This window comes from Mustela lutreola, chromosome 9, assembly GCF_030435805.1.
Source record: "Mustela lutreola isolate mMusLut2 chromosome 9, mMusLut2.pri, whole genome shotgun sequence".
NCBI lineage: Eukaryota > Metazoa > Chordata > Mammalia > Carnivora > Mustelidae > Mustela > Mustela lutreola.
In genome coordinates this window covers 22801257-22813316 of record NC_081298.1, presented here as the reverse complement: position 1 = coordinate 22813316, position 12060 = coordinate 22801257, and the positions used below count along the sequence as shown (strand labels likewise).

At 41.3% G+C, this 12060-nt stretch overlaps 1 protein-coding gene across 4 annotated transcripts in view; it reads left to right on the top strand.

The window, feature by feature from the left end:
- PHF20 (PHD finger protein 20) overlaps nt 1-12060 on the top strand; it is a 148302-nt gene that overhangs the window by 43144 nt on the left and 93098 nt on the right. The window contains exon 2 of one of the 4 annotated variants that reach the window (XM_059133342.1): nt 7236-7344. The exons of the other annotated variants lie outside the window; for them this stretch is intronic. The gene's annotated coding sequence lies outside the window, so the exon portion shown is untranslated. The remainder of the gene's footprint in view (nt 1-7235; nt 7345-12060) is intronic. 4 annotated transcript variants of the gene reach the window in all.

The following is a 12060-nucleotide window of genomic DNA, read 5'->3' as shown; positions in this document are numbered from 1 at the left end:
TTGAGGAAAAAAGATGAGGTATGATTGTCATTTAGAAGATTGAAGAGGGATTGGATGTGAGAAATGTGGTAAATTGCTGATGCCGTAAAATTCCACTGATGTCCCGTTGGAGGTTGGTGGTCATGGAGTTTTTTCAGTAAGAATTGTACTGTATTTTTAATTTTTGTTTTTAATATTTTTTTAAAGATTTTATTTATTTGAGAGAAAGAATGAGAAAGAGAGCATGAGAGGGGGTTGGTCAGAGGGAAAGGCAGACTCCTCGATGAGCACGGAGCCCGAAGCAGGACTTGATCCTCCAACTGAGCCACCCAGGTGCCGTATTTTTATTTTTTTTAAATTTTAAGTAGGCTTCTTGCCCAATGTGGGGGTCATACTCACAACCCTGAGATCAAGAGTTACATGCTCTACAGACTAAGCCAGCCATGTGCCCCTATTTTATTTTTTAAGATTTTATTATCAAGCGATCTCCACACCTAACATGTAGCTCGAAACCCACAATCCCAAGTGTAGGAGTTGCATGGTCCTCCGACTGAACTAGCCAGTAGCTCCAGCTTTTAATTTTAGAATAGTTTTAGATTTATAGAAAAAATAACACACCCAGTATCTCCTACTATTAACATTATACATTAATAATACAGAAATGTAAGGTACATTTGTTACAATTAATGAACCAATATTGGTATATTATTATTGCCGAAAGTCCATACTTTATTCATATTTCCTTAGTTACCCCCTAATGTCCTTTTTCTGTTTCAAGAATCCATCCAGGATACAACATTATGCTTATTTCATTTTATTTATTTTTAAAGATTTTATTTATTTATTTGACAGACAGAGATCACAAGTAGGCAGAGAGGCAGGCAGAGAGAAAGGAGGAAGCAGGCTTTCCACGGAGCAGAGAGCCTGATGTGGGGCTCGATCCCAGGACCCTGGGATCATGACCCGAGCCGAAGGCAGAGGCTTTAACCCACTGAACCACTCAGGCACCGCACCATTATGTTTAGTAGTCATGTCTCCTTAGGCTGCTTTTGGTTCTGTCAGTTTCTAGATTTTCCTTATTTTTAATGACCATTTATTTATATCAGCATGAATTCATATTTCTTTTAGACTTTGGGTTATAATCCAATACTGCTTTATTTTGTTGTTCTTATTGCATTGGGAGCTCTTTCAGCTGCCTTTTGTGTCCTTTGGACATATACCCATTCATCACTGCATGCGTGTGTGTGCGTGCGCACTTCCTTACTTCTGGTACTACAAAATGCATGTGTGCGCGTGCGCACTTCTTTACTTCTGGCACTACAAAATGCATGTGTGTGCGTGCGCACTTCCTTACTTGTGGCACTGCAAAATATTTTAGGCTGATCTTGTGTATTTTGTGCTGCAGTCCTGCAAATAGCCATTTCTCCAAGGAGCCCTGGCTCCTTTTATTGGAAAATGGTATTAAACTCAAAGATCCAGGTGCTAGGTGTGCTCATTGCTACTGAGGAGTTGTTGCTCCTGGCCTCTGGATTATTTATCATTCTTAGAGTAAAAGATATACGTGTGTGTGTGTGTGTATTTATTATAATGGTAGCATGTACTTTTTTTTTTTTGAATAGTAAAGTGTCACAGAACTCAACAGACTAGAGCCTCCAGAGCCCCCTTGGAGTCTCAGCTCCTCTTTTCCACCTCATCATCTACTCTATCAGCTAATCTTGTCAGATCCACGTCCAGAATCTAGCTTGAATCTCACACTGGCTGCCACCTCTACCCTCCCCTTCTGGCCTAAAGCCATGGATCTTCTGGACCCTGGCACTAGCCCTGGCACTAGCCACGTAACCAGTCTCCTATATCTTTCTGGACTGAGCTTCCTTTCCTCATCTTTTCCACTCCATAGCCAGTGGTAGGCCCTGGATTTTTATTTTAATTTTTAAATCTTTTTCTTCTTTTATCCCTCCTTTTATTTTTAATTAATTAATTAATTAATTTTAAAAGATTTTTATTTATTTGACAGACACATCACAAGTAGTCAGAGAGGCAGGCAGAGAGAGAGGAGGAAGCAGGCTCCCTGCTGATCAGAGAGCCCTGTGTGGGGCTCGATCCCAGGACCCTGGGATCATGACCTGAGCCAAAGGCAGAGGCTTTAACCCACTGAGCCACCCAGGTGGCTCAGTGGGTTAAATTTTTATTTTTTATTTTTATTAAATTTTTTTTTCTTCCCCTTGATTCTGGGTTATTATTATTATTTTTTAAGTAGTGGATCCCAACACAGGGCTTGAAATTGCAACCCTGAGATTGAGACTTGAGCTGAGCTAAGAGATGCTCAACTGACTGAGCCACCCAGCCCCCTGCAACCTTGAATTTTAAAAAAACTTTTTTGATAATGATTCATGGTAGTTTACAGTTGTAAGAAATTGATTGATTAGAGAGAGCAGAGATGTTATTCTTTTTAAAAAAATTTTTTTTTAAAGATTTTACTTATTTAATTGAGAGTGAGAACAGGAGCAGTGGGGAGGCCCAGGGGAAGAAGCAGTCTCCGAGCTGAGCAGGGGGCCAGGATCCTGGGATCATGATCTGAGCTGAAGGCACATGCTTAACTGACTGAGCCACCCAGGTGCCCCTCTTTTTTATTCAATTTTTTAAAATATAATTTTTTAACAATTTCATTTATTTGATAGGCAGAGAGGCAGGCAGAGAGAGAGGAGGGGGGAAGCAGTCTCCCCGAGGAGCAGAGAGCCCAACTCGGGGCTTGATCTCAGGATCCTGGGATCATGACCTGAGCCGAAGGCAGAGGCTTAACCCACTGAGCCACCCAGGCGCCCCTAGAGTGCACAGATCTTAAGTGCGTAGCTTGATGAACTCCTAAAGCAGGATACATGTGTATAACCACCATTCAGATCAAGATATAGATGTATTCCCACCCTCAGTCGCAAAGCTCGTTACATCCCTAAGGAAAGCATTATTTGTGGTCATGGGTTTCAGATGAGACCCATCAGCATGTTGCATGCGTTATCTAGCCGTAATCAGCTGCCTGGCGGGAGAATGTGGAGAATTTGGAGAATCTGATTTACCTAGGTTTGGGGTTTATTCCCGGAGGTAAGATGGAGGGAGAAAAGAGGGGAAGTGAGATCAAAGGACAAGATTTCCAGGATGGGAGTGAGGGTGAGAGCAGGCAGAAGGAACAGTGTGAGCAAAAGTATTCAGGGCTCGGGGCGCCTGGGTGGCTCAGTGGGTTAAAGCCTCTGCCTTCGGCTCAAGTCATGATCCCAGGGTGCTGGGATCGAGCCCCACATCGGGCTCTCTGTTCAGCAGGGAGACTGCCTCCCCCTCTCTCTCTGACTGCCTCTCTGCCTACTTGTGATCTCTGTCTGTCAAATAATTAAAATCTTAAAAAAAAAAAAAAATTCAGGGCTCAAGGAGTATGATGTATTCTCAGAATCCAGAGAGGGAACCCATCAGGAGTACTGGGAAGTTGGGCTAAAAAGGGAGATGTTAAGCAAGAGGGAGAGAGAAAGAGGTAGATCCCTCTCAGGAACAGAAAAGTGGTGGTGGTTATTCAGTCACCAGATGTTTACTGAGTGTCTCCGTATCAGGCCCTTTGCCAGTACTGATAGAGCGGCATAGGTTGCCTGGATGTATTGACTATTGTGTCATATGAGAAATGATTTGGATGGAGAGAAGAGAGGAGTTTAAGACATTTCTGGAGTTACAAGTGTCAGATGTTGCCTAATGTAGGTGGTAAAGGGATAGGGAAAGAGTTAAGGCATCTAAGACAGCAGCACAGTTTTTCTGCAGCTTAATAGTCAGCCTTTTGTTTTTCACTAAATACAACTTCCATTCCCATCCCCTATCCAGCAAAGGCTGGGGATGGCTTAGAATGTTACTTTTGTGCATAGAACTCTTGCTTCTGGTACATGCAGTGAGCCAGGAATAGAGGCGCACTCTGATTCTTGAAGTAAATGTGTGTATATTTGCAGAAAAGCTATTTTTATATATAGTAAGAATGTGGAAGCAGCCTGAATGCCCAACCCCTGGGGGAAAGTTTAGGTAGATTTTGGGCTAGCCATCAGGTAGACTATTATGTGGCCAAGACGAAAGATACCTTTATGGACCTGTGTCACTGCATATTTCACATATTGATATGTGAAATCCAGTTAAGAGCAGAAGATTCCTCACTGGGTTTAGTCCAGAGATCTGGATCCTGATCTTGCTTACACCTTTTCCTGATCACTCTTTTGCACCTCCATTTCCACAGATGTAAAATGGGTGCAGTGATAATGACAACGGCTTAAGTGCTCAGGAGATAGTGGTAAAGATCCAGTGAGCTCCTTATGTAATGGGAGTTCTAACCCCCATAGTCAGTGGCACACATTGGTTATTAATAGCTCTGTGAGTGAGCACTGACCAGTTGGAGTGGGAAATCAAAGAGAAATTTTTATCCTTTCTGGTCCTCCTTTCCCCCCCCCCTCTGTAATGTTTCTTCAGTTTGTATTTCTGGTATGTGTGGGGGGACTAAACAGATCCTGCCAAGCACTGTCTAGCTGCTCTAATTTAAGCATGTGCACAGTGTGTGGGGTTGGGCAGCTTAATTTTACTCATAAGCAGCCAAGACTGAGCAGCAAGCCTTCCGGGATTTGAAGTCATTTACTGTGGACAAGCCAATATTGTCTCCCTGTGTTAGATCTAGACTGTTCTCTGCCTTCCTGGACATGTACGTGGCATTATTCTCTCTCATTTGGTGTAAGCTTCACTATTCTGCAGTCCTCCTTCCTTGGTGGAGCCCACGGGTAGGTTGGCTTATCTGGTAGCATAGAGTAATGTTTCACAAACTCAAAAATGTGAGAACTGGCACCTCCAACCTGTATACTATCTCTGGATCCCACTTTTGGTAGCACTGGAGCAAAATGATACTATGTTAGCTTTGATAAAGATGGTCCAGATCATAGAAAAGTACGTAAAACATTTCTCATGGAGACCTTGTGCACTGCTGGCTGTATGTTCACCAACGCCCGGTGGTCCATGGACACCTAAGTGACAGCTGCTCATTCATACACCAGGTATGGAATCCATAAGGTTCCTGTGCAGCTTTCTGCATGGAATTACTGTTTCCTTTCTCACCTTCAGTTTTTTGTACTACTTTGTCCTCTTTTGTGCTTCCCTTCCTCCGTACCGATGCTGATTTACTCGTATTGGACCGCCTCTCAGAAACACTCTCTAGCCTCACTGTCTGCTTGATCACCAGGAAAACGCCTCTTCATCTTTTAGAATTAAAATCAGATTTCTCCTCTTCACTAGCATTCTCTTGAGCCCCTTCTCTCCCTACTTCTTCCTTGGCCTCTTCATTCCCCCTTGGCGCTAGAACTGGTCTTTCGCTCTGTACCCTACTTTACCTTAGGTAGTCTTCTGTTGTTGCACCTGTGATAGATACTTCATTATCATTACTTGGACGTATAGACACGTTTGTTCTCCAAGGATTCTGCAGTTACAAGACAGACACTGTTAGAGGTTTCTGTAGTCTCTTAGGGATGCAGCCCATAATCATAAACAAGTAAATGGAGAAACAAAGGAAATAATTACAGCTGGGGTAAGTGCTATGAAGAAAGCAAGTGGGAAGCTGACATAGACGGGAAGGAGCCAAGGGGTACTTGAGATATTGTAGTCAGGGATTCTGAGGCTGCAGAAGGGTAAGGCTGTTGCCTGGGAAGAGTGGGCAGGGAGAAATGTTTCAAGTAAAAGGAGCAGACTGGGTATGGGAAGGTATGTGGTATGTCTGAGGAAATGAAAGGCCCAGTGTGTCTTACAACATAGAGTCTGTCTTCCTCTGCCAGCTGCTATGATCACACATCTTCATAGATTTGGCTGTGCATTTCCAAACCCTGGCGCACTTCCTGTCCCAGAGTAGGACTCAGATAATGTTGAATTGATGAATTTCTTTCTTTTCTTTTTCTTTCTTTCTTTCTTTTCTCTCTCTTTTTTTTTTTTTTTTTGGTCTATTCTCCTTGTTCCTTTACATTTGATTGGCTGCATTGGCCTTTTGTGGCTTAAAATAAGGTCACCACAGTACCTGATTTACTATGAAGTTCAGGATATCTGTCCTTGCCAAATTGAATTTTGGAAAAATAGGAGTTTTCAGTATATTTTGGTCTTTAGAAGCAAGTTGTTTTCTAACTAATTTTGTCTTGGTGGTGTGGTCAATTCGTTTCAACTTGACAATTCTTTTTTTTTTTAATTTAAAGATCTATTTATTTGAGGGAGAGAGAGAATGTGCACACATGAGCTGGGGAAAGGGCAGAGGGAGAGGGAGAGAATTTCAAGTAGACTTCCTGCTGAGTGCAGAGTCTGACATGGGGGTTGATCTCATGACCCTGAGATCATGACCTGAGCCAAAACCAAGTGTGGGACACTCAATTGACTGAGCCACTTAGGTACCCCCAATTTGACAATTCTTGTATGGGGATCTTTTTGTCTTTTTGACATCTGTAACACAGATATCATTGGTTTATTTTGATGATTCACCTTGACTTGGGTGTATATTCCTATTGCTGTTTTGTGACTCTAGGTATTTATAATTAGATCTTAAAAAAATTTTTTTTAACAATTTTATTCATTTGTCAGAGTGAGAGAACACACAAGCAGGGGGAGTGGCAGGCAGAGAGAGAGGGAGAAGCAGGCTCCCAGCTGAGCAAGGAGCCTGATGCAGGACTCGATCCCAGGACCCTGGGATCATGACCTGAGCTGAAAGCAGAGGCTTGACTGACTGAGCCACCCAGGCGTCCCATCAGATCTTTTTAAAAAGTACATTTGGGGGCACCTTGGTGGCTCAGTAGGTTGAGCATCTGACTCTTGATTTCAGTTTGGGTGATGGTCTCAGGGTTGTGGGATTGAGCCCTGTGTCAGGCTCTGTGCTCAGTGTGAAGTCTGCTTGGGATTCTCTCTCTCCTTCCCCCCAATTGTGTGTGTGCTTGCCTTGCATTCTCTCTCACTCTTTTAACTAATTAAATAAACAAAATCTTAACAAAATCTTTAAAAAAAAAAAAAAAATAGTAGGCACCTGGCTGGCTCAGTTGGTGGAGCATGTGACCCTGATCTCAGAGTTGTGAGTTTGAGCCTTATGTTGGGTATAGAGGGTACTTAAAAATAAAATTAAAAAAAAAAGTACATTTGCTGAACATTTATTGAATGCCTACGCATTCAATATGCAGATCACTCTGAAAGAAATTCAGACATTTGGCAAACACCTCTCTTCATCTTTCAAGGTTCAGCCCAGGTGCTAAGTCTTCTTCTTTAAAGCTGCTTTCCTAATCCTCCAGTACCTGATGAAAAAGTTTGAAGTGGACTTCCACTCATTTGCTGCCTCTGAAGAAGGTGAGCAAAGTACTTTTGTGTAAATTAAGGAAGAGACTAGGAGTTGAGTGGTAAGAAATGTACTTTAAAAGAGAAGGGTGCAGGGGGCCCATGGGTAGCTCAGGCAGTTAAATGGCTGACTCTTAATTTTGGCTCAGGTCATGATCTTAGGGTCTTGGGATTGAGCTCCTTGTAAGGGTCCACGTTTAGTGCAGAGTCTGCTTTTCCTTCTCTTTCCCCCCCTGCTCCCCTTAACCCCCATTCCCTCCACTTGCCTATGCTCGCTTGCTCTTAAGTAAATAAATAAAATCTTTACAAAAAAAAAGAGAGAGAGAAGTGTCCAGGGCACCTGACTGACTGTTGGTGTATGTGAGTCTTGATTTCAGGGTCATGAGTTTGAGGCCCACTTTGGGGGTAAAGATTACATAAAAATAAAAAATTTTTGCAAAAGATTAAAAAAAAAAAAAAAAGCATCCACTCAAGTGCTTTAGAAAGGGAGTAGGGGAGAGCATGTAGAAACTTTGTCTCTAGCCCAGGCATGCCATAGGAAATACTGTCTCTTTTCTGTCTAGTTCTGGTTATAGAATATAGGCAGGCCAGATAATTCTTTTTTACTCTTTTTTCGAGATCAAGAATGTTCTTGGTCTTTTTGTAGAGACGGATGACGAATTCTAAGGAACCTACCATACTTCTCTTTGGGCCCTTGCCACTTTTAGAAGCCCTGATGTTTGGTCTAACTCCAGGACCTAACCATTTGTCTCACAGTATAAATTTATGGGTGGCTCAGTCAGTCAGCATCTGACTCTTGGTTTTAGCTCAGGTTGTGATCTCAGGGTCATGTGATCAAGCCTTGCATTGACTCCACACCCAGCGCTGGGTCTGCTTGAGTTTCTTTCTCCCTCTTCCCTTGCCTCTCCTCAATGCAATCTCTCTCTAAAATAAGTAAACAAATCTTAAAAAAAAAATTTATATATATATAAAAATATATAAATTTAGGAATGTTTGTTGAATAATGGAATCAATAGGGAGTTGTTTCTGCCCTATAAAGTGCTTAGCACATAGTATTTTTATTTGCCATTTAAAAATCCTGTTTGTGTGATGCCTGGGTGGCTCAGTCAGTTAAGTGCCTGCTTTCAACTCAGGACATGATCCCAGGGTCACGGGATCGAGTCCTGCGTTGGGCTCCTTGCTCATTGGGGAGGCTGCTTTTTTCCCTCTGCCGGCTGTTCCCCATCCTATGCTCTCCCCGTCTTTCTTTATTGGACAAATAAATAAAACCTATTAAAAAAAATTCTATGTGTGAATTGAGTTTGCAGTGTTTTTATTGAGTCTTGAGCTCTTTTCTTCTAAGGAAAACTGTTGAACATTTAAATTGTATCTGGTGATCATTTCTTATTTAGGCAAAATTAATTCAAGAAGAGGTAGAAGACATGATCTGTTTAGTAACCATAGAAGTGATGGGAAAGGTAGATAAAGAATTATTCTGAAAAGGTCTCAGAGTAGGCAGTTTAATAGAAAATGAGGTCAAGCTTTTTAGTACTTTCTATGAGGTCAGCATAGCATTAAACTAAAAATGGGCAGGAAGGACATAATATGAGGAAACTTGGACAAATACTACTTGTGAAAGAGACACAAAACTTGTCAGTAAAATACTAGGACACCAGACACTTAGTAAATGAATGACACACACAACCAAATATGATATATTTTTACAGGGTAATGATAACTTAAACTTAGGAATTCTGTTCTTTTCTTTTTTCTTTTTTAAAGATTTTTACGTATTTATTTGATGGAGAGAGAGACAGTGGGAGAGGGAATACAAGCTGGGAGAGAGGCAGAGGGAGAAGCAGGCTTCCCGCTGAGCCGGGAGCCCAATGTGGGGCTCGATCCCAGGACCCTGGGATCATGACCTGAGCCAAAGGCAGATGCTTAGCTACTGAGCCACCCAGGTGCCCCAAATCTGTTATTTCATTATATTCATAGAGTAAAAGAGAAAAGCTGTATAATCATCTTAACAAAGTCTGAAAAGTCTCACCATTTATTCTTTTTTTAAAAATTAAAAAAAATTTTTTTATAAACATATAATATATTCTTATCCCCAGAGGTATAGGTTTGTGAATCGCCAGGTATACACACTTCACAGCACTCACCATAGCATACCCTCCCCAATGTCCATAACCCCGCCCTCCTCTCCCTCTCCCCTACCCCAGCAACCCTCAGTTTATTTTGTGAGATTAAGAGTTACTTATGGTTTGTCTCTCTCCCGATCCCATCTTGTTTCATTTATTCTTTTCCTACCCCCCAAATCCCCCATGTTGCATCTCCACTTCTCATATCAGGGAGGTCATATGATAGTTTTCTTTCTCCGATTGACTTATTTCACTAAGCATGATACCCTCTAGTTCCATCCACGTCATTGCAAATGGCAAGATTTTGTTTCTTTGGATGGCTGCATGGTATTCCATTGTGTATATATACCACATCTTCTTTATCCGTTAATCTGTTGATGGACATCTAGGTTCTATCCATAGTTAGGCTATTGTAGACATTGTCCTATAAACATTCGGGTGCATGTGCCCCTTCGGATCACTACATTTGTATCTTTAGGTTAAATACCCAGTAGTGCAATTGCTGGGTCATAGGGTAGTTCTATTTTCAACTTTTTGAGGAACCTCCATGCTGTTTTCCAGAGTGGTTGCACCAGCTTGCATTCCCACCAACAGTGTAGGAGGGTTCCCTTTTCTCCGCATCCTCACCAGCATCTGTCATTTCCTGACTTCACAATTTATTCTTGATGAATCCTTGGTAACTTCACATTAAGGGCATTAATTAGAAAATTTGACATACTTCAGACTTAATGATGAAACATTGGAGACGTTGTCATTAAAGAGAAGGATGCCAACTATCTGCTAATTTTCAGCATCATCTTAGAAGCACTAATCAGTGTGGTAAAACAAGAAAAATATATTGTAGATATTAGTATTGAAAGTGAGATAGTATAGTCATAATTTGTATATGATAGGATAGTCTGCCTGGGAAATGCAAGGGAATTAATTGATAATCCATTGGATAGAGTTTGAATAGGTTCAAAAATCAAAACAGTGTAACAAGGTATACAGTGAGAATAATTGCTTCACATCTTTATCCTATACCTGCTCTGTCCTTTGTAGGTGACCAGTTTTATTAGTTTCTGTCCATCCTACTAGTGTTTATCTAAACAAAAACAAATGCATATTCTTATCTTCCTCTTTTGTAATGAGGAAGGTATCAAAAGATATGAACTCTTCTGTAGCTTGTCTTTTTTAAACTTAACATGTCTTGGAAATCTGGGCACCTGGGTGGCTCAGTTTGTTAAGCAACTGCCTTTGGCTCAAGTCATGATTCTGGAGTCCTGGAATCAAGTTCCACATTGGGCTCCCTGCTCGGCAGGAAGCCTGCTTTTCCCTCTGACCTCTCCCCTCTCATGCTTTCTCTCTTTCAAATAAATAAATAAAATCTTTTAAGAATAAACATGTCTTGGAAATCTTCCTATATAATTCATAGAGTGTGTTCTCTCTATTCTTAAGATTTCTTTATTTTAGAGAGAGGGACAAAGGGGCAGAGAGCGTCTTAAGCAGACTCTGTGCTGAACGTGGAGCCCAATGTGCTGTTGCTCCATCTCACAACCCTGAGGTGATGACCAGAGCCCAAACCAAGAGTTGGTTGCTCAACCAACTGAACCTCCCCCACACTCTTTTCTCTCTCTCTTTTTTTATAGCTGCATAGTATTCTATTTTGTGGATGTGCCAAGCAGCATAAAAATCCCCAAACCATGAAGCTGTTAGGTGAAAGTCTGCTCATTACCTACTTCTCAGAACTTTTAATTTATTAAGTATTTATTTTGGGGGGGACCTGGGTGGCTCAGTTAGTTGGATGCCTCACTCTTAATCTCAGCTCAGTTCTCAATCTCTGGGTCAATCTCTGAGTTCAGGCCTTGCAGTGCTGGGCATGGAGCCCACTTTTTAAAAAAGTATTTATTTTTCCTTACACAAGCATTACGTGACTAAATCCTTGTAAAAATGGAAACTACAGGGGCACCTGGTGGTTCAGTCAGTTAAGTTTCAGAGTCTTGGTTTAGGCATAGGTCCTGATCTCCAGGTCATGGCATCTAGCTCTGAGTCTGGCTCCACACTCAGAGTGGAGTCTGCTTGTCCCTCTCCCTCTGCTCTTCCCCCTGCTTGCACTCTCTCTCTCTGTCTCAAAAAATAAATAAAATCTTAAAAAAAAAATTCAGACTAAGTCTCTTGGCCATGTCTAGTACCTTTTCCCTCCTTAGAGCTCTAACTTTAACTGATAACTTTAGTTATCAGTTTGGTATTTGGTATCTGTTCCTTTCTGGCTAATATTTCCATTAGAAATGTGACTCCCAGCTGCGATGCTAGTTTGGAAACTAGAATCTTTAGTGGCTGTTAGTTACTTTTGAAGTTGGAAATTATTTCTCCCTTTTTGTGTCTATACAGATTCCATTTACAATGCCTTTTTTGTAACTTGTGGTATCTTCTCCAGCACCCCTAAAGGTTGTCCAGATATTTAGGTTGCACCCGATGAAATTATTGTTTTTGTAGGTAAAAAGTAGTTATCAGCTGTTTTATGTGATTTCACCTAATAGTTTATTTTTTTTTTTTTTATTTTTTTTATTTTTTTAAAGATTTTATTTATTTATTTGACAGAGAGAAATCACAAGTAGATGGAGAGGCA